We start from the raw sequence: 24,941 nt of genomic DNA on the forward strand, positions 1-24,941 counted from the left end.
CTGATGACAGATGGCACTAATACGTGGCACTGATGACATGTGACACTGATGACAGATGGCACTGATATGTGGCACTGATGACACGGGACACTGATGACAGATGGCACGTGACACTGACAGGTGCCACTGATGACAGATGGCACTAATATGTGACACTGGGGACAGATGGCAGTGAGGACAGATGGCAGGGACATGACAGTGGGGACAGATGGCAGGGACATGACAGTGGGGACAGATGGCAGGGACATGACAGTGTCCCGCTGCAGCGGTTCGCTCTCCCTCCTCACACGCTGTCTCTGTGTGAGGAGGGAGAGCCGGTGATGAAAGATGATCTCATATGTTTACGTATGAGATCAACTCTCATTGGCACCACCGATCACGCTGAAAACGGCCACTGTGATTGGCCGTTTTAAGCGATCTGTGACTGGCTGTGTCCAAGGAACACAGCCAGCACAGAACTTCCCCGATGCGCGCCTGCGGGAGCGCGCATTGCGGAAGTAAACAGGAGGAGGACGTCCAGGGACGGCCTCCCGGCAGTTAGCGTCCACGCTGCAGCCATTTTTCGGCTATAGCATGGGCGCAAAGAGGTTAATATATTGGTACTCTGACATAAGCCTACAGAATATAGTATACTGCGCAAGGTTGAGAATCCACAGTATAGTCTGTTATATAAATCACAATTGATGAAGTGTATAAGGCAAAGTTGTTACCAGAACCTTAGATAAACAGCCTTAAAAGAACAAAAAATATACTGTTCATACCTATATTACATGTTTGAAAAAGAGAGAAAACTGTAAGCTGTTAAAAATTATGCCAAGGTCTTATCCTGTACTGTGAAAAAAACTTCAATAAAAAACATTGAAAATAATATATTGGTGCTGTGTCTCTGGGCTATACTAGGTGCTATTGGTAAGTATCATCCATAAATTCTGCTTCACTATGTATACCCTGTCTAAAGGGCTAATGCCTAATTGTAGATACTGTTTATACTTTCAGATACTTTGTTGGAAACATTTATAGTGAGAACCTTTGACAACTTATCTCTGTGTGTGTGACCTACACTCAAATGCCCCGTACACACGGTCGGATTTTCCGACGGAAAATGTGTGATAGGACCCTGTTGTCAGAAATTCCGACCGTGTGTAGGCTCCATCACACATTTTCCATCGGATTTTCCGACACACAAAGTTTGAGAGCAGGATATAAAATTTTCCGACAACAAAATCCGTTGTCGGAAATTCCGATCGTGTGTACACAAATCCGACGGACAAAGTGCCACGCATGCTCAGAATAAATAAAGAGATGAAAGCTATTGGCCACTCCCCCGTTTATAGTCCCGACGTACGTGTTTTACGTCACCGCGTTCAGAACGATCGGATTTTCCGACAACTTTGTGTGACCGTGTGTATGCAAGACAAGTTTGAGCCAACATCCGTCGGAAAAAATCCTAGGATTTTGTTGTCGGAATGTCCAAACAAAGTCCGACCGTGTGTACGCCCTATAATAGTTATACATCTCTAATCTATATGACTGTTATACATCAGGTGAGTGTTATTGCAGTACAGCCTGTTCTTTAATGTGGATTCTATCTCCATGCATAAGATCTAAGTCTTTTGAGACAATGTTTATATGAATACCTACCTATCCTCATTGAAAGTATGGGTGCACTTTATCCCATAGTGTTCTATAATGATTATTTTTTTGTTCCATTTAGTGGTATGTACTATAGACCATATGATATGCGTGTGCTTTGTTGCTGCATACATATACATGAAACTTGAAACTTTGTCTTTTTGGATGTCTGTCTAGTTTTGTGAGGTGTCCCCATACCCTGAGCCGCAGGTTTACCAGGCAAGCATATATGTTGTCATGTTTATGTTTGTATGTTTTATGTTTATATGTACCTCTCCTGAATAAATGTTGCAATAACTACTGTTATTAACTATGTTGTAATAAAATATATACTTTTTAAATTATTTTTCCTCTCATTATGTGCAGTGTGCACACAAAGTCCACCAATTTTTTGAGTTTCTCAATACTTACATATATACTATAGGGTATATTTATTGGTAAGCAAAAGGTCAAGTCGTGAGTAAGTTTGTTGAGAGTTTAGAGTGAAATATGGAATCTTTCTCAGAGCCATGTAAACATCACCACACATCATAAATGTCCTCAGTTAACAGAAGCGAAGAGAGGGATGTAGAGCCATGCCTCATTACATTGGTTGAGTCTAAAGAGGGGTTGACTACTTTGTTAAAGTCCCCACAGATATTGATCGGTTTGTCTCTGTATGGGTGCAGTTTAGGTAACAGAGATGTGTAAAATGACTTTTGACGAACATTAGGGGCTTTATGTTAGCGATGATAAGAAAATGATTTTTTAAATGAGGCAGAAAGAATGAATAATTGGCCTTGTACATCTTGAACTACGTTGTGGAGTTGAAATGAGACAGAAGCATTGATAGCAATTAAAACTTTTCGCTTCTTAGTATCAGTATTTGCAAAAATGTAGTGTGCAAATTTAGGATGCAAACATTTAGGGGCTTTGGATGTGCTTCCTGGATACATAGAATGTTGCATTTTTGAGAAATTGTTTCCTTCCAGAGCATGGCTCTTTTGGAATGATTATTTTCATAGTCCTTTGACATTAAGGTAAGTAATTTTAAGTGCCATAATGTTCTATAGGGGGATGTTGAGAAAGACATAGGGTTACACGACTACTAATAAAGATCAACACCAAAGAGAATGCAATGAAAAAAATTAAGATTTTCCACTGAAGGCCACAGTTGTACTCCTTAGCTGCATACATATATGTTACCGGCACAGATATAGGGGAGGTTAGAACGTTAAAACAACACAAACCAGAAAAGTAATAATAACAGTAATAATAAAGAGAAATGCCTGTGTACACAGTAAAGTGGGCGAATGAGAATGTCAACATAAACCACTGCTGCTGGGGGGGTTGTTTATGTATTCAGAAAGAAACAGGAACAGCAACATCCACTTGAAAGCAGCTTTAAGGTGGCCCACATGCCTAACATTAAGTAGAGGAAACAGAGTTCCACATGACAGGAACCTATGTAGATGGGTTGCACTGAGCTGACTCTGCAGCAGCTGGGGTAGATGAAAGCAGACCCCAGCTGTGAAGATATTTCATTCCTTCTTTTGGCTTGATGAGTAATTATGAGCTAAGCATTTTAGAAATGAATATATGCTACAACATCATGTGGCATAGTGTTTGGTAGGTGCTTGGGCTTACATAGCCTATGGGCTTGGTCAATAAGCAGATCCTGTAGAAAAAGCACAGGGACAAACGTTGAGAAAAAATGCTGTAAATAAGAAATTAAAGCAGATGGCTGAATTAACTCACATACCTGTCAGGAACCATGAATCAGACTGAGACAGAAGTGCAGTAAAAATCACACTATTTAATAAAAGGGTAAAATGGTATAAACAGTGCAAACGTAGTCAAAACATAGCCAGAGTTCGGTAACCAGGATGGGTAGTCAGAACAAGCCAGAGAAACAGAGATCCAGAGATCAGCGTAGTCAGGTGCAGCAAACAGGATCGGGGACCAGAAGGGAAGTCAGCCAAGCAAAAGTCTATAACAGAAAAGCACATCAGAGAGAATCCAGATATGTTGACCAAGGCAAAGGCACAGACGATCTGATACAGGGAGTTTATATAACCAGCAGCTCCAGCCGACGAGCAGGAAATAAAGACCAGGTGAGTCACTGAGGAATGAAGAGTCTTTGGCAATTAACCGACAGCTGAGCACAGAGCTCAGAGAAGGAAGGGCTGAGCTCAGCCCTGACAGGACCCCACTCTAGTTGAGGTTGGATACTGATGAGAATATATTCCTGAAAAGATCTTTCTGCAAAATGAGAGGCATGTGTTTGAGAGTGTTTCCTGACACCAGATTGTCAGAGGTGGGGAGTATTGCTATAGATGTAGAGAGTCATAATCATTATCCTCTATGCTGGGAGCTGGGAGCTTTTTCCTTACCTGCATTTTGTGGCTGGGTGATGCATGTGGAGAAGGAGCTCACTTTTCATCCTGTCCCTGGGTGGCAATGCAATGAGGGGAAAAGGAAAAGTGTTGCACTGTCATTAATCATATCATGAAGTGCATATAGTGAAAAATTCAACCATGACACATAATTAATCAAGAAATAAATATACCAATTCATATCATCAGTGCCATCATGCATGAAAACATAAAGTGCAAATAAGGCAAAAAACAGTCCCAGTATAAAATCATTAAGGTGATATTCAGAGCATGCACTTTAAACTCTTTAATTCTGCAAGTGATCACCACTGAGTGCTCCCCTCCGAGATAAACATAATCAGCTTCTTACCAGATAAACAGTCCTTACTTAGGTCTGCGATAGCTTACGTGAGCTCACCTCTCACTCTGGGTATATAATAACTATCATTTCCAGCTGGCCATCAGATGATTATGCTAAGAGGTAATTATTCACACTCTTCACTATGGATGCTCGGACAGGATGGTATGGAGTATAGCAATAAAAAGAAGGTACGCTCATTACACAACATCTTCTTGATGTTAAAAATGTATTTAATTAAAAAACTCAACTTATTTCAAAATCTATCCGGTTATTATATCAGGTCTATGAAAAACTCCTAGTCGGACACCAGTAATACGGCCACCGACATGTAAACAATGGGACTTCGGAATTATGGCTGTGTAGTCTATGTTAAGCTGAAAGTATTGAGAAAGTGGTGCTTATGTAGAGATAGATAGTTGTGGAATCTGTGAGCACCGCTATCTCCAAACGTGCATCAGGCGAAGGAAATAGCAGTGACGTCAGCACACACGCCGGTGTGCAGGACAAGTGTATATACTGAATGCCTGTTTATTTCCTTGGATTTGTGAGTAGATTGTTAATAAACATGTTTTTAACATTGAGAGGATATTGTGTATTGAGCGTTTCTTCTTTCTATTGCTATGCTCCATACCATTCTCTCCGAGCATTCATTGTGTAGAGTGTGAATAATTACCTCTAAGCAATATCATCTGATGGTCAGCTGGGAACAATAGTTACTATATACCCAGAGTGAAGGGTGAGCTTACTAAACCAATCACAGGCCTGAATAAGGTGGGGAGGAGGGGAGCACTCGTGGCGGTCACTTGCGGCATTAAAGAGTTTGAAGTGTACACTCTGAATATCACCTTAATGATTTTATACTGGGACTGTTTTTAGTCTTTTTTGCACTTTATTTTTTCATGCATGATGGCACTGATGATATGAATTGGTACATTAATTTCTTGATTTATTATTTTGATATATTGATTTTTTTCATTATATGCACTTTATGATATGACAGTACAACACTTTTTCTTTTCTTTCTAGCTGTTTATCATTGGTGTGTACAATCTAATGAGTACAGCTGTTAAAAGTACACTGATTTATGTATTTAGTTTTGCACCGAGCACAGAATTTTTTTTAGATAATGCAATGAGGGGGATTGCTGTTGGAAAGTTACTCAGTTTTGTCTGGGTGATTGAGAGCCCAAGGCACCACTCTGCATGAAGCAGTGGCACTTTTTTGCTTTCCTCTGACCATGGCTGAGAGGAAAAATCAATGATCCAGCGAGGACCTGCTAGAGAGGGAAAGAAATTGTCGTAAACTCAAGGCTGGCTGTCAGGAAGAAAATGCCAGAGCACAAGATTGTCCCTCTGCATGGACTTCTGTGTTTCTTCACAAGCTAATCCACATTCTTTCTCATGGATGTAGGAATGGATCACATGCTAATGTGCATGCTAATGTGCATGCACGTGTCAATGTGCACCTACGCGCCTACCCATGCAGTCACGTGTACATCGACGTGCTCACGTACACTCATTTCAGATGGTGGTGCCAAATTGGTGATTTATACTAAGCTAGTGCTCAGGTTCAGTGCTGCTTTGTTTTCAGCCTTCTGTGTGACCTGAGACTCTGTGTTCCTGTACCCTGACCTCAGTTGCTGACCTGGATAGTTCTGGCTTCTCCCTGAACTCTGCCTGTACTAATTTCAGCTTGTCTTCTGACCACTGCTTCTGCCTGGTCCATTTATGGCACTGATTGGCTTCTGACCTGGCTTGTACCTTGACCATGCCTGTACCTCTGTACCTGATCTGTGTTGCCAGTGTATGACCCAGCCTGCTTGACTCTGCCATTTCTTCTGCTGACACTGTTACCTGCCTACTATCCAGCTGTGCTTCTTGTCTACCATCTGCTGTTTACTGCAGTACATTGAAGTGCATTAGTACAAGTTTCCTGCAGTATATTGAAGTGTGTTAGCACACTTTTATTGCAGTGTATTGAAGTGCGTTAGTGCACATTTACTGTAGTACATTGAAATGCGTTAGTGCAGGTTTTCCTGAAGTATATTGAAGTGCGTTAGTGTGCATTTACTGCAGTATATTGAAGTGCCATAGTGCACCTTTACTGCAGTATATTAAAGTGCGTTAGTGCACGTTTTACTGCAGTATATTGAAGTGCATTAGTGCAGTTTTACTGCAGTATATTGAAGTGTGTTAGTGTACTGTTACTGCAGTATATTGAAGTGTGTCAGTGCAGTTTTACTGCAGTATATTGTAGTGTGTCAGTGGAGTGTGTCTGTGTAGAGAGTACTCAAGGTAAAGTGCATCAAACACCCCTTTCCATAGACTAAAGTGCATCTGAGTACATTCCTTCTTTATTACATTTTGTTAATAAGCCCCCATCATTTCTGGGAGGCCAACAATGAGAGGTAGAAGTTCCCATGGCACTGTGAGGGAGTCAGCATGGTCTGTGTCCACAGGCAAAGGTTGACTTGGTCTGTCCTCAGGCAGGGCACCATTTCCTCTGTTCAGTGATGTTGCCTGTATGATCCAGCCACATCATGCAGAGGAGCTGGTGGACTGGCTTACTAAACCATCCTCATCCTCCTCATCCTCTATGACCCAATTTCACATTAGTGAGCAGTCCACCACAGCTGCCAGAGAAGCTTATTTTGCCTCCTTGTATACAGCTATTCCTGCCATAGCCACAGCATCATGCATGGAGGAGTTAGCTGAATTATTTGAACACAGCGTCAGCCACTTGCTTCTTGAGGATGCACAGACATAACATCACGTGGAAGGCAATGTTTTGGCATCATTTGGCAAGGCAGTCAGCAGCAAGGTCCACCTTACTGCTGTTATAACTAATTTCTGATTGGGACCCTAAAACAAAAGTTAATACTGAAGCTGCAGGAACAGATTCACAGAACTCAATCACTGTGTTTAAAATGTCTGTTCAGTGTAAAAATGTATTATTACGTGTTATTTTATACATAGATAAGAAAGGGGTGGTGTGAAATGTTATTAAAAACTAACAAATAGAAATATGTTAGTAAAAGCTAACAAATAGAATTAGATTATTAAAATATAACAAATAGAAATATATTATTAAAAGCTAGAGAATAGAACAATTGCAAAAGTAAAACCTTGAGAGGGGAGGAGGGAGTAGAGAGCTTCTAGCAGAAGATGTGTCTGTGTGTTAGGTGAAGGTTACAGAACACATTTCAACAGTGAGAACAAAATGGAGTCTTTTGTGCTTAAATGAACAATACAGTGAATGTCCATGTCATTTCCCTCCTTTTGTTTATTTGACACCATTCTTCTCCACGTTACATTCAGCCGATTGCTGGTAACTCCTGTTGCATTGGCGTAGAGAGACAGCGTCCAGTTCAGCTCTCGCCTAGCTTTCTCACAATAATGGATTCATCAGGGCTGGTGAACCATTTGTTGGTACAGCGGGTAGTCACACAGAGGCATAGCCTGATGAGGAAGTAAATAACAAATATGAGAAATAGGAACATCAACAATGTACAGTAAGTGCCTAGTTTCTGTAACCATGTTGCTATGCCATATAAAAAGTCACCAAAACCTCCTAAACCCTTAGTTCTCTTATCTTAGCAAGATGCCCTTTAATAATGTCCTCATTATCAGAAACGTATATATAACAGTCAGTGCGAAATACCTTACACATCCCACCTTGAGCTGCAGTGAGATAATTTAGCGTTAATCTGTGCTCTAATACTACTTTTTTTAAAAGAGTAATTTCTTCACTTAATAAACCTATATCAGTGATAGTAAGGTTAATAATCTCATCTACAATTCTAGTGTAATTATTTATTCTTTTCATTGCTTCAATTCCCCATCCTGTCCAGGAAGGGAACCATGACCATGCCATGTCACCTTCAGTGAAGAGCTCTCTTTTGAACACTAAAGGGTATTCTGGACTTTGATCTGGTCGCACTGTATCTTTGCGAACAGCCAAAGCAGGTGCTAACTTCCCAATATAACATGTACCTGTAACATTAGTAGGAAGCCAGGCGTAAGTTTATTTCCACATACAGTGGGGACAGAAAGTATTCAGACCCCCTTAAATTTTTCACTCTTTGTTATATTACAACCATTTGCTAAAATCATTTAAGTTAATTTTATTTCCTCATTATTGTACACAAAGCACCCCATATTGACAGAAAAACACAGAATTGTTGACATTTTTGCAGATTTATTAAAAAAGAAAAACTGAAATATCACATGGTCCTAAGTATTCAGACCCTTTGGTCAGTATTTAGTAGAAGCACCCGTTTGATTTAATACAGCCATGAGTCTTTTTGGGAAAGATGCAACAAGTTTTTCACACCTGGATTTGGGGATCCTCTGCCATTCCTCCTTGCAGATCCTCTCCAGATCTGTCAGGTTGGATGGTAAACGTTGGTGGACAGCCATTTTTAGGTCTCTCCAGAGATGCTCAATTGGGTTTAAGTCAGGACTATGGCTGGGCCATTCAAGAACAGTCACAGAGTTGTGAAGCCACTCCTACATTATTTTAGTTGTGTGCTTAGTAGGGTCATTGTCTTGTTGGAAGGTAAACCTTTGGCCCAGTCTGAGGTCCTGAGCACTCTGGAGAAGGTTTTCATCCAGGATATCCCTGTACTTTCCCTCGATTGCAACCAGTCGTCCTGTCCATGCAGCTGAAAAACACCCCCACAGCATGATGCTGCCACCACCATGCTTCACTGTTGGGACTGTATTGGACAGGTGATGAGCAGTGCCTGGTTTTCTCCACACATAACGCTTAGAATTAAAGCCAAAACGTTCTATCTTGGTCTCATCAGACCAGAGAATCTTATTTCTCACCATCTTGGAGTCCTTCAGGTGTTTTTTTTAGCAAACTCCATGCGGGCTTTCATGTGTCTTGCACTGAGGAGAGGCTTCTGTCGGGCCACTTTGCCATAAAGCCCCGACTGGTGGAGGGCTGCAGTGATGGTTGACTTTCTACAACTTTCTCCCATCTCCCGACTGCATCTCTGGAGCTCAGCCACAGTGATCTTTGAGTTCTTCTTTACCTCTCTCACCAAGGCTCTTCTCCCCGATAGCTCAGTTTGGCCAGACGGCCAGCTCTAGGAAGGGTTCTGGTCGTCTCAAACGTCTTCCATTTAAGGATTATGGAGGTCACTGTGCTCTTAGGAACCTTAAGTGCAGTAGAAATTTTTTGTAACCTTGGCCAGATCTGTGCCTTGCCACAATTCTGTCTCTGAGCTCTTCAGGCAGTTCCTTTGACCTCATGATTCTCATTTGCTCTGACATGCACTGTGAGCTGTAAGGTCTTATATAGACAGGTGTGTGGCTTTCCTAATCAAGTCCAATCAGTATAATCAAACACAGCTGGACTCAAATGAAGGTGTAGAACCATCTCAAGGATGATCAGAAGAAATGGACAGCACCTGAGTTAAATGTATGAGTGTCACAGCAAAGGGTCTAAATACTTAGGACCATGTGATATTTCAGTTTTTCTTTTTTAATAAATCTGCAAAAATGTCAACAATTCTGTGTTTTTCTGTCAATATGGGGTGCTGTGTGTACATTAATGAGGAAAAAAATGAACTTAAATGATTTTAGCAAATGGCTGCAATATAACAAAGAGTGAAAAAGTTAAGGGGATCTGAATACTTTTTTTTTTTTTTTTTCAGTCATCTTTATTTGGTTCATCATAGTACACATCTTTATCAAATAACAAATCTTTTAAAAGATAAAAACCTTATTTTTACAAATCACACATAACAGGAGTATGAACTATAGAGAGGAATTTAAAGCAGAGAACTAATGCAAACAAAAGGAAAAATACCGTCAATTCCACCCCTCTCTAATATCTATCTTCCTCTTTTCTTCCCTTCCTTTCCCTCCCCCCTCCCTTCCTTTCCCTTACCCCCCCTCCTCCCCCCCCACCCCTTCCTATTCCACTTATTTTACCCAAGCTCCCCACCATTCTACCTATGTTAACTTCTATGATCGTAAGGTCTCTGCCATCCATATTTCCTTACATTGGGTATCCCATTTCTACCAACCAGGGTCTCCAAAGTTTTTTAAATTCCTTCAGGTTCCTTTTTATGTATACTGCCTTTTCCTTCCACATTGTTTCGGTTACAGTTTTAATCCACTCATCCTTCAGTGGGGGGGTTCTTGCCTGCCATCTCTGTGCAATTAACTTCCTTGCTTGGAAGAGGCATCTCTGAACTATTTTAGTATTAGTATTCCCTTTGCCTGTACTCTCTCCCACTCCCAGAATACATAATTTCGGGTCCATTTTAAGTTTTAGGGAAAAGATCTTATTTAGAGTTTCTAATATCTCAGACCAATACTGGAATAGTTTAGGACATTTCCACATCATATGCATCAAGTCTCCCACATCCTGGCATCTGGGGCATTTAGCATCTATCCTCCGTCCGAATTCAAAAAGCCTTTTAGGGGTGTAGTATGCCCTGTGAAGTAACATCAGATGTGAGATCTTCTGGGCAGGTGAGATCGAGACCTGGTGTCCTCCCACCAGTATCTCCCTCCACTGTCCATCTGAAAATATTCCCAAGTCCCTTTCCCATTTACTTCTACTTTTAAGTTTTTCTGGGGTCTCTATACTACTTTTACATATATGTGGGTAGATTTCAGCTACAGACCCGCTATGGCCTCCCTGGTTACCCAGTTTTTGAAGTATAGGGGAGTTATTCCAGGATGGTCCCTGCCCCCCAAACTGTGTATTTAGGGCATGTTTGATTTGTATATAGTTATATAATGACCAATCCGGTATATCAAATTCCTCCTTCAGTGACAGGAATGATTTTAATGAATTCTGATTGTATAACTGGACTAGTTTATTTATTCTTTTTTTTTCCCACATTTTTATTTTCTCAATTGCTTGTAGTTCTTGTAAATTCTTATTGTTCCACAGGGGGGTACACTTAGTCAAACCACCCATTCCCTTCATGGCTTTAATAGATCTCCAGACTCCTATTATTAATTTAACCGTGGGGGTTCTATGCATGAAAGAGTCCGCCTCCAGTACCTCTATTACAGTCCTATGGGGGGCTCCCATGATCATCAATCCCCCACTATTAAATCCCCCAAGAACCGAGCTTCTCCCCAGGTGTTGCAATTGAGCAGCTAAGAAATAACTTTGCAGGTGAGGTACTGCCAAACCCCCTTCCCGCGAGGGGAGTTGTAGGGTTTGTAAACTTATTCTAGAGGGTCCCCCTTTCCATATGAGGTCTCTAAATATTGTATCTATTTTATTAAACCATTTCCTACTTATCCATACTGGCGAGTTTTGCATCACATACAGTAATTGGGGGAGCCACAGCATTTTGATCAGATTACATCTCCTTGCTATTGATAATGGGAGACCCTTCCATATTTCAATCTTGCTTTTAAATTTCATCAACAAGGGTACTAAGTTGTTATTTAAATAGTTCTCTGGGTCCTTCGTTATTTTAATACCCAAATATTTAGTTGTCTCTGCTACTTCCATCTGGACACTATTTAAAGGGGCACCCTCTCTAACGGGATCCATTGGTAACAGCACTGATTTTTCCCAATTTATGGACAATCCCGAGATTTTTTCAAACCTCGAGAAGATGTCCATCACTTGTCTCCGGGATCCCTCTATATCACCCAAAAATATGAGGACATCATCCGCATATAATGCGATCTGCTCCTCTCCACCTTCCCTCCGGAACCCTTCCATTATTCTATTTTGTCTTACTGTTGTGGCTAGTGGCTCCATGGCCAAGGCAAAAATCATGGGAGACAAAGGGCATCCCTGCCTTGAGCCTCTCTCCAGCTTAAACCCAGTTGAGTAGTCGTTATTAATTCTTACTTTTGCATTTGGTTCATTATATAATACTTTTACCTAGTTAATGAATGAAGGGCCGAAACTGAACTCCTTTAATACCCTCCAGATGTATTCCCATTCTATGCTGTCAAATGCTTTTACCACATCCAACAGCATAACTGCCCTAGAACCCATATTCTCTGTGGGAATCTGTAAATTCAGAAGGACTCTCCTGATGTTCATACTAGTTGTTCTATGAGGTATGAATCCCGTCTGGTCCGGATGAACTACTTTGTGGATTACTTTCTTTATTCTGGCAGCTAAGACTTTTGCTAAGATCTTTACGTCTGTACAGAGTAACGATATGGGCCTGTAAGACCCAGGTTCCAGGGGGTCTTTCCCCTCTTTGTGAAGTACAATAATTGTGGCTTCGGTCATTGATGTGGGTAGTCTCCCTTTTTCCTTCGCCCAGTTAAATACCTTAAGAAGTTCCTTAAGTAATACTTCCCCACACTGTTTATATATCTCGACTGGGAGCCCATCGGGGCCAGGGGATTTATGATTGACCATTTCTGTTACCGCCATTTTAATTTCATCTATTGTAATCGGTCTCTCCAATTCCTCTCTATCTGTCCCCTCCAGCGTTGGGATGTCGATATTATTAAAGAAATTATCCATTTCCTCCCCTCCCATGATCCCCCGGGATTTATATAATCCCTTATAATATTCTTTAAACGTCTCAGTAATTACCTCTATCTGAGATGAAATCTCACCTCCCGAAGTCCTAATAGCTGGGACCATGGATGGGGGGGAACTGTTCCTAACAATATGAGCCAGTATCTTTCCTACTTTTTCCCCTTCCCCATACATAACTTGTTTCTGAAACAACCTTTTATTTTCTACCTTCCTGATTATTATATCTTTATACCTTTGTTGTTTGTTCTCCCACACTCTCTGTTTTTCAGGGGAAGGTTCTTCCGTATACTCCCTTTCAGCTTCAACTAGCTCTGTCCTAAACCGCTCCTCCCAGTCCTGTGATGATTTTTTAATTTTTGACATCTTCTGTATGAGTGAACCCCTCAAGTATGCCTTCAGAGCATCCCACATCACCCCCTTTGATGTAGTACCCTCATTAAATCTTATGAATTCCTTCAACTCAGCCACTATCACATCCTGATCCTCTATTACTTCCAGCCAGGCAGGATTCATCTTCCAAGTTCTACATGTTTTCTTATATCCCGGGTTTACCGAGATTGTAAGTAGGGAATGGTCCGATACTCCTCTAGGTTGATAGACTACCTCTTTTATTACTTGTGATGCTAGCCCGTTACCTAAAACCAGATCTATCCTCGATAATGTAGCACAGGAGCTCGAATAACATGAGAACTGTGAAGCCCTCGGGTTCCGTGCTCTCCATATATCGGACAGCCCTGCCTCTTGAAGAAATTGTCTCATTCGGAATTCCTGTTTTCCATGACTTTGTTTCCCCAGGGGGAGTCTATCTACTTTCCTGTCCAAGACTACATTGAAGTCCCCAACCACTATAACGGGTAACTCAGGTTTGTCTATTATAAATTCCAGTAGGCTGTGCATAACATCTAATTTAAAAGGAGGGGGGATGTATATATTAGCCAGTACACATTCTAGGTTCTCTATTATACAGTGCAGATACACATACCGCCCTTCTTCATCTACTTTGCACTGTCTGCAAGCGAACACTACCCTACTGACAATTAAAATCGATACTCCCCTTGAATAGGAAGTATGCATGGAGTGAAACTGGTGTTGATATCTTCTATTTCTTATATTAATTTTAGTATCTTTTATTAGGTGTGTCTCTTGCAGACAGGCAATTCCAACTTTAAATGTGTCTAAAACATCGAATACTGCTGCTCTTTTTACAGAGGAACCCAGCCCCCGGACGTTCCATGACCCAATATTCAGAACCATGGTATTATTGTTTATGGTCAGCAAACCCTATGATAGGCGGGAGAGAGAGAGAAGAAAAGAAAAGAAAAAAAAAAAGAAAACCCCCTCCTTTACTAACGAGTGCCAATTCCCCTTGTGTTCCTGAACTACTAAAGTGCTCATCTCTATTAATAAAAGGGGTTTCTCCCCTTCACTCAAGTATTTTACTTTAATAACTTGACATACCCCGAAAGCTTGTCCTGAAAAATTGTATGTTAGTGCAAATAAAAAAAGTATCACGGACAGTACTCAATTTTCTCTGTCACAATTGCACTAATACGGCTACAATCAAATCAAGTATAACTTTAATAACTTCAAACCCTTGGATTTTACTCATATTTCACACTCCTAACGTGACTATTATAACTATTTTTATATTTTACTTGTGCGCCATGTGTTACCCTGTAAGGGAATATACTATTTAATATACAAACACGTCTCCTTACAATCCTGTGATTCAACCATATCCTTTTCTGTGTTTTCTTGCTTCTATAACCTTTACCCACCTCTCTCCGCCCCCCCCACCCCCCCTCTCCCCCCTCCACACCATTCTAGGTCCCCTTTGAAGGCTTTTTTAATGACCGTCTCATACTCCTCCCCCATTACCAAACTTATTCTCCCCACTCCCGCACTCCCCCCACCCCCCTCCCATCCCCCCCTCCCTTCACCCAAATACAAACTCATTCCTTATTCTACCCAACCATGTGAATCCCCTCCCCCGCTCTATACAAGATAGACAGCTAGTCTTTCTTTTCCTCTAGCAATACTCGCGCCCTTTCTGGGGACTCAAAAATCTGACTTCTACCAAGTGCATTTACCCGGAGCCTAGCAGGGTAGAGGAGAGCATATGTAATATCAAACATTTGAAGGCTACGCTTAATTCCTAGGAATTCTGCTCTGCGCTTCTGTAGTTCGGGCGAAAAATCAGGATACATTGATATCCTAGCACCCTCAAAGGATAGGTTCCCCTTCTCCCTGGCCCTTTGGAGAAGGGTCACCTTGTCCTTGTAGTTCAGGAATTTCAATAACAGGGCTCTTGGGGGTCTTCCCTGAGGGGGGGTCTAAATGGAACTCTATGCGCTCTTTCAATAGAGAACTGCTGTGAGAATGTCTCTCTTCCAAAAGTTTTGATCAACCATTTTTCCAAGAATCCCATTGGATCTGCTCCCTCACTCTTCTGAGGGAACCCTACTATCCTCACGTTGTTCCTACGAAGCCTGTTTTCCATTTCGTCAAATCTTTCCATGAGTCTATTTATCTGTTCTTTCTGTGCCTTCATCTCTTGTTTCATTGGGTTCAAGTCATCCTCCATCAGACTTATCCTCCCTTCCATTTCTGTCACTTTTTCTGCCATTTTCTTAAGATCATGGCAGACACGGGATAATTCTTCCTTGATATCTTTCATTTGATCTGACATTTCACCCAGGGATTGTTTACAAGCATTAATTGCTGAAAGGATTTCTTTAAGGGATGGCTCTCCTTCTGTTGTGTGAGTCTGGACACCAACTGTTTCTATTGTTTTCCCCCCTGCTCCTTTAATTGGGGGGTTCTTTATTGTAATGCCACTTGTAAATGTATTCGGATGTCCCTGGCTCTTCCTGTCTGTCGCTGTCTTACTTTGTGCCTGCTGCCCCCCTTTCGTTGGAGTGTGGTCGGTTGCATTAACCATTCTCTCCAATTTTGCGGTTGCTGCGGCCGCTGCTCCCGTTGCCCCCACCTCCATTGACAACACTCCCTTGTCTTTTTCCTTCTCTTTCGCTGAGCGTAGAGATTGAGTCCCCATAATTTCCGTGTTGGCGTGCTCATCTCCCTTCCTTCTTGCCGACATTTTAACCCTCTACTCACTGCTATTTAATTATTTGTCGTGTTATAACAGTGTATGGGTAGACCAGAAAACAGATAAGGGGATATCAGGTAAGGAGGGAGGTGCTTTAGAGATTCAAGTGTCCATATATCCCGTCAACTAGTGGCATACTCATATACACTTCACAGTATGGTATTATATGGTATATTATGCTAAAGTCCCGTATTCAAATCTCCAACAGTTCCTATTAGTTATTAGGTTTCCTCCCAGGGTGAGGGTATGAGGGTATTATCTTGTCAAAAGTAGTTGTACTTTCCTTTAGCCTTATACCTCCGTTTAATTTTTCATTTCATTTCCCCCCTCATGCAACTCACCACCCAGGGAAACGGGCACAGCTTCAAAAGTTCAGGGGGTCTAGGATTCCCCAGCCGCTCCTGTGTCCACGCTCGGCGTTCACTCTGCCTGCTCTCAGCGGACCTCTTCTGCTGACACCCTGACGTCAGCTCCTGTTGGAGGTTGGGAGTGTCTTCCCCCGTGTTCCCGCGAGAGCGGGTCGCAGCTTGGATCCCGGGAGCCGAAGGGGGGGGGGGACAGCGTCCCATCACGGCTTCTGGAGAGGGACAGCTCCACTCAGCTGGGGTCTTAGAGCAAACGGGCGCACAGGTCCAATGACGGCACCGGTTAAAACAGCAGGTCAAGCAGCAGGTATTCGGCACTGGGAATACAAACAGCAGGTTAACTACTCCTGGGGACACGAAGCCATAGAGAGGGGAGAGGAGAGCACACACGCTCGCTCCTCACAAACTCACTCCTCCATCCACATTCCGGTCACGCCCCGTGTGCAGTTCGGATCTGAATACTTTCCGTCCCCACTGTATACAATATAACCCTCTACGTATGGATGGTGTGCCTGCTCCTAAAAAACTGGAAGCAATAACATGGAATCTCAGGGAACCGATATTTTCACATATTGGGAACTGTGAGCAATTTGTACTATAAAGGGTTCTATTTAGTTCTGGATCTGGGATATAATAATATTGACCATAGTTTGCTCCATAAACTGTAATCTTTGCTCTGGTGTAATCTGAATTGCCCAACCGTGTACATTTAGTGTTAAACGGGCATGTAATGTTTAAACAAATCTGTGGAGTGTTTATCTGTTTTGAAACCATCAAAGTTACTGACCTGTGCTCATTAGCTGTGGAGACTATGTATGAGCAATTTATTCTGGTCCTGTTTAGATCAGTGAATTTGAGAGGCATTGCTATCATGGGATTTGTTCCTGTTTGGGGATGTAAGCGAGAACACACCCAGCAGTTACTAGCGTTGCTATTGGTTGCATACAATTTTAGCATTTGGATGAAAGGGTTATTTTTCCATGTCTCAGTTCTCACAAACAACAAAAAGAAAAGAAACATCATCATCATTTTTTCAAAGGATATCAGAACTTCAGGATTTTCTTGCAGTGACTGGCGTGATTCAAGGTGGGCTTTCCTTCCAACTTGACAGCGGAACCGGTTGCCAAAAGCACCAAATGTGGTCCGTCAAATTTTGCTTCTAGCGGCTTTCTGCCGTGTCACTTGACCACCACCCAGTCACTTGGTTGGATTCAGTGAATACCTCAAGCAAAATCTGGGTCGGGGGGAAATTTATAAACACCTTCATGTATTTTATTCAATGCTCTTTGCAAAATCTGAACATATTCTAACAGACTAGAGTGAGAAGCCTTCAACTGTTGGGGAAAATATAGCCCTGTTTTGGGTGGCCCTCCAAATAAAATCTCATAGGGGGACAGCCCATGTGGTTGTTTAGAGGTAGTTCATATTGGGCTAATGGCAAAGCTTCCACCCATCCTTTTCCTGTATCTGCTTTAATCTTTGCACATCTGTTTTCAAAATTCCATTAAGTCTCTCAACTTTACCACTACTTTGTGGATGATAAGGTGTATGGAAAGCTTGCTGTATGTGAAGGGCTTCCATTACCTACTTCATTACTTCCTCAGTAAAATGGGTTCCTCTGTCACTCTCAATAGTTCCAGGAACTCCATATCTACAAAGTATTTCTTTCAAAATTTTCTTTGCTGTTGTTTTTGTATTTGCTTTAGCTACCGGCCAGCACTCAGACCAACCTGAGAACATGTCAACACACACTAAAACAAACTCATAGGTGCCTATTCTGGGCATCTGAATGTAGTCTATTTGAATTCTTTGGAAAGGGAAATCTGGCTTAGGAAAATGCTTTTGGGGAACCTGGACAGGCCTTCCTGCATTGTACACAGCACAAGTGAGACATGAAGCACAAAACCTGGCTGCAAAGGCGCATGCACGGAGGCTCCATGAGCGGTCGCACATCTGCTCCAGCCTCTTTTAGCCGCCGCAGCCATCATTAGTGGAGGAAACAGCCGACCGGACCCCCACGACTTTCCCTGAGGACCTGAGGGACCCCCCCGCATGACCGGGGGTTCTGTCAGACAGGATTTATCCCTACTTCTTGACTCCGGCCCTCCGATCGCAGCCCCAGTGAAAATGGCGGCCACCAGCGCAGCTCGAGGCCTAGCACACCATCCAGCGGAATCCTTGGAAGATTTTCCTCCTCTGCCCTCACGTAACGCAGGGTCACAGCTCCAAACAGTGAGTACTCCACAGGATGGGCTATTTTCTCCCTCCACCTCAGAAACCATGAACAATGGGCTCATGGATGGACCCCCCCTCACACCGATGGATGAATGTAATTACATCCCGACTCCCCCAGATGCTCAGAACGGCTCCTCAGCCCCCATTCCTACAGACTTTTCCTCTTTAATGGAAACTTTCTCAAATATGCTTTCTAGGGGACTTGCTCACAATGCCTCACAAATCACATCTACCATACAGGCTGACCTGCAGCATCTGGGAGCGAGAATCGAAGCGATCAAAGCTAAGACCGATCAAACCGTTGCTATGGCCAATCAGAATACTGACAGGATCCATGATTTACATGAACAGCTAGATATGGCGTATTCAAAGCTTGACGATCTCGAAAATAGATCGCGCAGGTATAATTTCAGACTGAGAGGCCTTCCTGAATCGTTCAAGGACACAGACAAAATCGTTCGCGCTTTCATTAAAAATCTAATTCCTGACATACCAGATTATAGACTGGAACTAGATCGAGCACACAGGGCCCTCCAACCCCCCCGCCAAGATGGCCTGCCCAGAGATATAGTTGTGAAACCTCACTTCTACAGAGTTAAAGAGGAAGTCATGCATAAAGCCAGGGAAACTGAAAACCTCTCCATCCAAGGACACTCCATTCAAATTTTTGCTGATCTCTCCCCCTTCACCATACAACGACGAAGATCCTTAAAACCCCTCCTGCTCATCCTGTCTCAAAAATCAATCACTTACAGATGGTCGTTTCCTTTCTGCCTCAATTTTGCTTACTTAAACAAATCATACAGCTTTACGAACTTTGGAGATGGGGAACGTCTGATGCTACAACTGGGCCTTATCTCCCACTCTCCAACATCTGTTTCTGCTCTGGATCCCAAAACTCCAAACTCTGCAAAAAGACCTCCTCCAACGAGCCCCGTCCAACCCTTGTGGCACAAGCAACAGGCTAAGAGATCGAAAGATGGTCGCCCACCTTAAAGAGAAGTCTGCAATCAACATTGTTCTTCCCTTTCTATGACGCACCCACCTGGCATTGGGACACTGACTCTCCACGTCCCCCTTATCCTTCTGGCTGGGTTTGGGCCTGAACAACACCGGATGATGTGATGTGATCGTTTTGCCTCACATCTTCATCAAATTCTTAAATTTTTTCGGTTTCCCCCCTCCGTCATTTTTCTTTGAATGGCCATTTTTTCCACTTTTCCTCCTCGAAAATTTTAGTAGTCGAACTTATTTTTGGCGGCATGGCTGGAGCAGCTGCACTTCGCCTCCACCTGTCTCGGAGTGGTACTTTTTCCCCCACTCGGAGACTTCTCTACAACCCCCCTGTTAGGGATTTTGGTTCTTGGGAAAAAACTTGTGGGGGTGGCACGATGCCCTCTCCTCCTACAAGGGAACTTAGGTTACTCTTAAGCTACATGATGAATGCCTGTATTGTCATTTTTTGCATTGTTCTTGATATGTTCTGTTTCTTTTTCTCAGGTAAGGCCTTCTCCCCCTCTTTTCTTCCCCTCCCCCGCCTCTCCTTAGGGTCACTCAGATGCCCAGCAACACGTCTACGGACTAGGCTCCAAAACTATCTGGCTTCGGGGGTTTGGACACATAACCAAATTTTGATGGTTCAGGTAAGCACATTTTATATGATGCGTTTATCCCTCCCTCTGATCCATGCTTCCTCTTACCAGTATGCCCATTTGTGTGGTTTAGGTATTTTGTATGTATTGTTTACCATTTTAATATTTGTTTTTGTATGTTTCAATAAAGTATATATATTTTTACTATTTCTGGGTACTTCTCATACCAATCACATTATTTAGTACGTTTCCCCTCCTCCTACCCAGGTTTACTCATTAATATCTCTTACCCCTTCACCCGTACCATCCCAGGGTTCCTTCCTCTTTATCTTTTAAAATTCATTATCGGGATGTGGTGAATTGGGTACGAATTTACCTTTACATTTATATGTGGCAGTGCACCATCTTTTAATTAAACTAATCTATCTCGGGTAGAAGATACCCATTAAAATTACCCTTCCTTTGGCGCACTGCCAACAATCTTTATACTTTATATACAGCACTAACTTTAACATGGCAGAATTCATAGGTCAAGCGTGGATTGCATTTGCAAACAACCTCCAGAAGGATTATGAACAGAAGGAGTCAAAAGAATCGGAACTAGCTTTCCTTTTCTTTAATCTCACTAAATGGCTAGAGAAGAAATCCTCTCTTTACTGGCACACTAGGACGTTTCAGGAATATATAAGGGAGGACCTGAACCCTTTGGGACTCAGGGTTCAGATTTTTCCTTCTTTCGACAACATTGACTCTACTTTTAAAATGGCCTGGGAAAATGTCTTAAAATCATGTTCTAGTCAAATGATGAATCTCCTCATTGAAGAATACAAGAAGCGACTCATAGACATTGACAGAAACATAGACAAATTATATTCCCAAATTAATACATTAAACACTCATCCTTCCTTCCCAGAGCTCAATGAAAAATTAAAGGCACATATCGAGGCTTTTAACAGAGACATTCTTGCCAAAAAGGAAAATAAATTCCTACGCGATAAACAGGCCTTCCAAGAAGGACGGGCCTATAAATGGCACCAACAGACTAACACTAGAAATCGCCAACGCCGCCACACACAACATGACTACCAATCGGACGCTTCCGATACTTCATCTGTAGCGTCAAGTGTGTCGCATTCATTTTCCAAAATCAATAGACATACAAGAAAACAAAAATGGCAAAGAGATGGGGATAGCTCTGAGGGTAGACCTAAACTGAATCAAGGGACTCGAACACGCAAGACTCCCACTAAAAAATCCACCCTCCCTGACAATACCTCTGGTCCAACTTCTGCCGGATCAATCATTAAAGAAACTCCCTCTACCACCATTAAAATTCCGAGTTTGTTTCAGCCAAAAAACTTGAATACCCCCTCCATTGTCCCAACATAGAACACTCTGTACCTCAATCATATAACATAATTAATCTTTCATCATATTCCCTTACAGTGGATGAAACCTCTGTATTATCCAAGGGTCTTACATTTTGCCCCAACCGTAAAACTGACAAATTCGAAATAATAAAAGATGTACATCTGTTTACCCGTAAGCTCCAACTTCAGAGCATGTTCAACAAAACTGATGTAGATTCAACCACTTTTCAAACAGTTAAAGAACGCCAAGCACTAGCGGATTTAAACGCACTCTTAGAAGAGAGCTATACTCTAGACCTCATCGATATAATCGATCTGGAATCTTGCTTAAATGCACCTATCAATCCCACTACAACAGAACAACCAGTTTCCAAACTAAAGAAAAAGTCTGACCTCTATCCCGCTCCATCTTCCAATCATGGTATAGCTACCTTCTTAAAATTAATCACTCAAGAGATTAAAAGTATGAGCACTAACCCTCAGGTAGCTGACAATTTAACTACGAGTGAACAAATAGCCCTGAACGATCTAGCCAAAAACTCTGATTTGGTTATTAAACCCTCAGATAAGGGCGGGAACATTGTTCTGATGAACAATGAGCAATACATATCCATGTGCATGAAAATATTGAACAACACAGATTGGTACAGACCTATCGAATTCCAAACAATTACTCGATTCAACTAAGAATTCTATATTCTCGTTGACCGAGCATTGAACAACAACATAATTTCCAACCAGATGTGGAAATTCATCCGCACTGCATTTCCAGTGATCCCCACATTCTATTCCCTCCCCAAAATTCATAAAAACCCTATAGACCCACCGGGTAGACCTATTGTGTCGGGCAACGGTTCCATCACTGAAAACTTATCTAAAGTAGTTGATGAAAACTTCAGACCATTAGTGTCGTCTTTACCATCCTACATAAGGGACACGATCCACCTACTCCAAATTATTAATGGAATCCAAGTATCTGACCATACTACCCTGGTCTCTATCGATGTTGAAACATTGTATAGCTCTATACCGCACAGCAAGGGCTTAGCGTGCATCCAACGGATTCTGTCACAAACCATTCCCTCTGAGAAAGCATTCAATGACTTTATATTACAGGCATTGGACTACATTCTCCAACACAATGTCTTTAGTTTTTACGGACAATACTTCCTCCAGGTGCAGGGCGTAGCCATGGGCACTTGCTGTGCCCCTGGCTACGCCAATCTATACCTGGGGGAATGGGAAAAGACCCTGTTCAACGATGGGGATCTCTCGATGTACCTGCACCATATTACTATGTGGCGCAGGTACATCGATGACATCCTCATCTTGTGGGAGGGACCAGTTGATTTACTTCATGACCTTTTAACTACACTCAACCGCAATGAATTTAACTTAAAGTTCACTATGACTTATGACCATACCTCAATTACCTTTCTGGACGTTGAGATATTCAAGAACACAAATAACTTTTTGGCTTGCAAACTCCACCGAAAACCAACATCCGGGAACACCATTCTACACTCAGATAGTTTCCACCCAAGACCATTAATCAACTCTATCCCATTTAGCCAATTCCTTAGGATAAAAAGAAACTGCTCTAACAATGACGATTTTTTACGTGAAGCCAGAGTTCTAAAAAGTCGCCTCTTGGATAGAGGCTATAGCCATAAATGTTTAAAACGAGCCTTTAATAAGGCCAATGGCCGGGACAGACAGGAATTAATACAACCACGTAGCAGATCCAATTGTGATAATAGTCCCTATACCAGGATAATTACTACGTTCTCAAATGAACATGCAGAGATAAGGCAGATTTTTGCTAGGTATTGGCATGTGTTAACTAATGACCCTCTAGTGGGCCCCTTTGTTTCCCCCAACCCCTTAATTACTTTCAGACGCAACACCTCGGTTGGAGATCGTCTGGTCAAGAGCGAGTTCAAGGGACTGACCCGTGGCAACCCGTGCAACACACTGGGTACCTTTCCATGTGGGTCATGTGGTTACTGCAAGTATATCAACACTAATAAAAATCCACGCCTTCCCAATGGCTGGACATTTTCCCCAAGGCACTACGTCAATTGCCAGACCACACTCGTAGTGTATTTAATACAGTGCGAGTGTGGTTGCTTTTATGTTGGCAAAACTATCCAGAAACTTTGCAAGCGCCTATACCGACATATAGCGGCTATGAAATCGAAAGACCCAGACTCCCCATGGGGCCGCCACATAAGGTTAGTTCACCATGAACGCTTCCCCAGGATCTCAGTCTTAGCCTTGGATCGCATCCACCAGACGTTTAGAGGTGGAGATTTAAATAAATTGCTTCTCCAACGGGAGATGAGATGGATTGCAAATTTGAATGCCACCTCACCCCCAGGCCTAAATGAAATATTAAGCTTTAAACCGTTTTTACAAGGCTTTACGTCAGGGGGTCACGAGAGGGACCTATAGCCATTCAATCTGATCCTACTAACAAGCCATCTAGCAACAGTCTGCCTTTCAAATATAACCATACACTATTCCATACATGAAACGTACAGATTATGTTATAATTTGAGTTTTTTTTTTTTTTTTTTCAAAAGGTTTCTGTTATATAAAAAATACTGTATAAATGCATTTTTACATTTATTACATGAGACATGAATTGTATATTGATGTTGTTAATACCATCTTTATTCTTATAATATAAGTTTTTATTCCATCATATGGCAATTTAGTACACGACTGTTTGTTGCGCTTGCTGTTTGTGTATATCATTAACAATTTTTGACTGTCCATGTCCTGTGTGTGTATCATTTACAGGTTCGGGGCTGCACTTGATCTGACACTTTGCTGTTTTTTCTTGGGCTTACAGTATCATTTAGCTTATACTATAAAACTTTACATGTCTGGATGGCCTGTTTCACAGGGGATGATTGCCTCGGGATCGGTTGGATCACGTCAATTGCCAGCATTATGTCCCCCGGCACAGGTAGGCTCCACATCCTTTGATAGTGGAGCCGTACCTAGGACTCTCGGCTGCCCAATTGGTCCGCCGCTCGCACATGCGTGATGCGGCCGCCATTTAGGACAGCCTATACCGAGTCCTCTTCTCCTGTGTCGGCGGCGCCGCAACGTCTGACGTCATCGCGCCCTATGATGCGGTGGGCGCTGGACGCCACCGCGCCGGGGGAACAACTTCCCGGTGCACAATTCCTCCTCTGCTGACACTGATCAGTGGAGGGGTAGTGACGTCGGACCCCACCTGCCCCCTGTTACACTAACGACAATTGTCAGGAACACACACTCCCCGCCCAATACAGGCGGGACCATCCCCCCTCCAGCTGATCCTTTTTAAAAACCTCCAAATGCAAACACATTGCTGTGCTGCACACCTAGATTGGACTTCTAGGAGGAGGTAGTGGTCCCACACACTCTACAAACTGCAAGT

Source organism: Aquarana catesbeiana, linkage group LG03 (assembly GCF_042186555.1).
Source record: "Aquarana catesbeiana isolate 2022-GZ linkage group LG03, ASM4218655v1, whole genome shotgun sequence".
In the NCBI taxonomy this organism is placed as follows: Eukaryota; Metazoa; Chordata; class Amphibia; order Anura; family Ranidae; genus Aquarana; species Aquarana catesbeiana.